Below are 5134 nucleotides of genomic sequence, written 5' to 3'. Positions count from 1 at the left end.
TGGGGACATCATACTTGTGCAAGGCTGCCATCAAACTGGCGTGCCCATAATGCTGTGTGATGGAATGTGAAGCCATTATACTGTGTGAGCTGCTGTGCAAATCATCATATTATGTGAGGTTGTGGGGCCTATCATACTGTGTGAAGGCCTGGGGGCCATCATAATGTGTGAGGGGCCTGTGGGGACATCATACTGTTTGAAGTGGCATCAAACTGTGGGTTGGCCTGGGGGACTGTTAACTGTGTGAAGAGATGTGGGGCCTATCATAATATATGAGGGGCTGTGGAGCCCATAATACTGTGTGAGGCTCTTGGAGGCCATTATACTGTGTGAGGGGCTGTGGTGACTATCAGTCTTTATGGTATGTTGTGAAGACATCATAGTTGTGTGAGGCCACCATGCTATGTGAGGGTGGGAGATTGTCATACAATGTTTAGAGTTTTGGGGACCATCTTACTGTGTGAGGAGCTGGGGGGGCTATCATACTTGCCTGGGACTATCATTCTGAGTGAAGTTCTGTGGGGACACCATACTGTGTGAAGGGCTATCATATGGAGCAAAGGAATGGGGGGGGATCATACTGTGTTAAGGGCTGTGGTGACCTTCATACTGCGTAAGGGGCTCTGGGGGGATATCATATTGTGTGAGAGGCTGTGGAGACCATCTTACTGTGTGAGGGAGCTGTTGATCAATGTAGATCTATACAAAACAAATATACTTAAAGGGAACCTGTCAGCAGGGTTGTGCATTGTAACCTACACACAGTGTCAGGCTGGCGCCGTTATACTCAGGGCCGCCATCAGGGCACTACAGCCATGACTGGCGTATGGTGCCCGGTGGGCAGAGGGGGCCCGCATTGGGCCCCGTCTAATCTGCTCACCGGGCCCACCCTGCAGGTGCTGCGGCACACTATTGACGTGCGGGCCCGTGCCCGCACGTCAATAGTTAACAGCCGCCGCCAGCCAGTCGGAAGCTGGCAGCAGACTTGAGTGGCCGCAGCGTGCAGTCGCACTTCGCCGGCGTCTCACGTCATTGTCAGCCGCCGGCGAGTGCATCCTTCACCTGCGTGGAAGAAGTGAGCTTCGCCCGCCGCAGGAGCACACGGCCAGGTAAGAAGTATTTTTTTTTTTTTTGGTAGCGGCGATCCAGGGGGGAGGAGGGGGCCCGGGGCAGTATGCTGGACAAGGGGGCAGAATGCTGGACACGCTGGGGCAGAGGAGATGCTGGACACAGGGGCAGAATGCTGGACAAAGGGGCAGAAAGCTGGGCAAAGGGGCAGAAAGCTGGGCAGAGGAGATGCTGGACACGGGCAAAATGTTGGACAAAGGGGCAGAAAGCTGGACACAGGGGCAGAGGAGATGCTGGACACAGGGGCAGAAAGCTGGACACAGGGGCAGAGGAGATGATGGACACGGGGGCAGAAAGCTGGACACAGGGGAAGAGGAGATGCTGGACACGGGGGCAGTATGCTGGACACAGGGGCAGTATGCTGGACAAAGGGGCAGAAAGCTGGACACAGGGGCAGAGGAGATGCTGGACACAGGGGCAGAAAGCTGGACACAGGGGAAGAGGAGATGCTGGACACGGGGGCAGTATGCTGGAAACAGGGGCAGTATGCTGGGCACGGGGGCAGTATGCTGGACACGGGGGCAGTATGCTGGACACGGGGGCAGAATGCTGGACACGGGGGCAGAATGCTGGACACTGGTGCAGCATGCTGGACATGGGGGCAGAATGCTGGACACTGGTGCAGAAAGCTGGACATTGGGGCAGAAAGCTGGACAAGGGCAGAAAGCTGGACACAGGGGCAGAATGGAGATACGGGGCATGATTGGAGACACAGGGGGCAGGATGAAAAACATGGCGGCATGACTGGAGACAGATGGGGCAGCATTGGAAACAGATGGGGCAGGATTGGAAACAGATGGGGCAGGATTGGAAACAGATGGGGCAGAATGGAGACACAGGGGGCATGATTGCAGACATGGGGGCATGATTGAAGACGGGGCAGAATGGTGATACGGGCATGATTGGAGACACTGGGGGCAGGATTGGAGACAGATGGGGCAGGATCATGGGGCAGGATGGATACGATGGAGACGGATGGGGCAGGATGGGGAGATCTTATGGGGCAGAATGGATACTCATTAGGGCGGGATGCGAGAACATATGGCTGATGCCAGGAATGAGACACACGGGGGCTAGGATGGTGAATATTATTACCATAGGGGCTAATTAAGGGATATTATTACTGCAGTGATGTATTTATTTTATTTTTTGAGTATACTGTTTTAAATGGGGGGGCAGTCCTGTTACTCTGTAGAGTGATACTATGTTGCCTTCATGTGATGTAATGTATAAGTTGGGAGAATTAAGTAATGTGTTCTGCAAGCAGAACTCGAGATAACTGTGTTATTCCCTGCAGAAACGAGTCCTGGCTGGATGAAGTGATGGCGATCTGTTCTGGATGAAAGATGAAGGACTTCACCTAGAGACGTCACTGGTGAGTCAGTGTGTTACCTATACACTGACACTACACTGTACACTATATACAGAGCTCCTGTGTATAATGTCACCGGTGATCACTGTATTACCTGTACACAGACACTGCATACTAAGTACAGATCTCCTGTGAATACTGGCACTTATGGTGATAGTATTGTGGGGTGTTTTTTATTACTGATCAGTATTGTAGTATTCAGTCACTATGTGGTGGTAATATGTGGTCTGGTCATAGTGTTGTGGTATTTGTTCCTTGTATTTGATATTATTCAGTCACTATGGTGGTAATATGGTGTCTCGTCATGGTGCTGTGGTATTTGTTCCTAGTATGTGGTATTATAGGTCATTTTAAAAATTGAAAAATAAATAAAAATAAACCTAAATTGTATTGCATATTTTAACAAATATTTAATAGGTTACAGTAGAGTAGGGCCTGGCCAAAAGTGTCTACCTTGTCATTTGGTGGCTTAAAATAATCTTTTGGCCAAAACAAAAGCTGCCGGCTTTATGTGTGATCTGGTGATGCGAACTGTCAATGTGTGATAGGTGAGAAGTGGAGGTTTTCCAAGAGAGAGCGGTGAGACTGTGGCCAGTTCGAGGGGTGGAGCGTGGAGGCGGGGCTGGGGTGGAGCCTGGGTGGAGTCTCAAGGGGGCCCCGAAAATTTTGCCAGTATGGGGCCCCAAAATTTCTAGTGGCAGCCCTGGTTATACTGAATAAAATGATACCTTGGTATCATGAAATCCGTCTTGTGGTTGTTCCTTAATCTTTATTTTCAGTTTTGTGTTAATGATATGCTCGTGTCCTAAGGCAGGATTCATGTATGTGGTGCAATGATTATATATTCATAATGCAGACTGCTGAGAGGTCACTGATCCCTCAGTGACCTTCCCCCTAGTTTGCATAATGAATACCTAACATACTGAATTTAAACAAAAATGCTTCTGCAGGCAGGTTCCGGCCGTGGCACCTGTGCTGCAGCATAATCGCATGGATACTGTGCACTTATTCCCTTTTGCAGATTTACTTGAGCAAGGTTTAAAAAATAAATAAATAAATAAAAAGTTTAGATCCAATAGCTGCTGTTGCGCAGGCTATGGTGGCTATGGTACTTTTTGTGTTGATTTTGGTATCGACAAGAGTATGTGGTCCATCAGCATCGTTTCGCACCAGGTGAACATGCTCTTGGTCCTTTTCTGCATTTACTGAAACTAGTGATCACCACATTCAATTGTCACTTCATGTCCTCCCCAACCCTATTTCCAGGGATGCATGTTAACCCAGATATAATCAAGGTATGCCAATATCCCTAGTTCTCAATTGTTGCCATTGCAATAATTTATAGCACATTAGGTTGATATCCTTTGGGTCATATTTGTAATGCAGTTATTGCATAGTTTTTTTGCTTAGTACTCAACCTCCACAGTCTGGGGAACAAATGGACTGAGCTTTTTAGTTTCAATAAATTTATTTAAAGTTTTCATAACGGTATATAACAAAAACAACCTTCCATGTAAAATAAGACATAGTTGTTTGCAGAATATCTTGACAAAGATATAAAAGTAACCATAACCATAAAGGTCAATCACATAAACCAAACAGGAAAGACAAGACAGGACAGACTAGGGATAGAAACAACAAGGGGAATAACACCACTTCGTTCTACCAGATACGGGGAGAAATCCAGCAAGACACGGCATCAAGCATTGATATTTAGGTGAGTGTAGATTTATCGCAATGTACTAATTGTGTTAATGAGCTTTACAAGCATCAGAAGATAGAAATTCAAAAAATCAAGGAGACAACAAGAGGGTACGGGTCAGGGGGGAGCCGGGGTCATGATCGAGCCATGGGTTCCAAATCTTGAAAAAAGTATTCAGGTCATCACACCTAGTTGCTTGGATTCTCTCACACATTAAGATTTCATTCATTCTATCTCTCACCATTGAAATGGACAGCGTCTGAGATCTCCATTTAGAGGCTATATGAATTTTAGCTGCCATACATAAGGTATTCACTAATCTCTGAAAATTCTTCGAGAACCCATATTGTTTCTTGCCCAATAGATATATTGTGGGATCCACGGGTGTTGGTTTGCCAAATAATTGGTTAATGATTAAGTTAACTTCTTGCCATAGTTTCTCAACGATCGGACATTTCCACCAAATGTGGAGCATATCCCCAGGGATACTACAGCCCCTAAAGCAATCTTCAGAGATGTGCGGATAAATAGCATGCAGTTTAGTTGGAACATAATATGTCCTATGTAACACTTTAAGTGAAGTTTCCATCAAAGATGTCTGATGGCTGCCTCTGGACAGGGTTTCACTACATCTATGCCACGTCTCTAAAGGCAGGGTAAGCCCCAGATCTTTCTCCCATTGTAGCATATAGTTTAGTTTCCCTGATATATGTGCGACATTCATCGTGGAATACACCAGCGAAACCACCCCACTACCCATAGGGTTTCCAGAATACCTCTGTTCAAAACTGGTGAGCCGAAAAGGGGCCCCACGTGACAGAAACTGTCTGGCAAAGTGAAAAACTTGGTTGATGCGCATAGCCTCTCCTGTCGGAGGGCCATGACATTGTATAAATTCTTGTTTAGTGAGTAAAATATTGAATGGCGAACAG

Source organism: Ranitomeya variabilis, chromosome 1, assembly GCF_051348905.1.
Source record: "Ranitomeya variabilis isolate aRanVar5 chromosome 1, aRanVar5.hap1, whole genome shotgun sequence".
NCBI classification, from domain to species: domain Eukaryota; kingdom Metazoa; phylum Chordata; class Amphibia; order Anura; family Dendrobatidae; genus Ranitomeya; species Ranitomeya variabilis.
Note: the sequence above shows the minus strand (reverse complement) of the source record.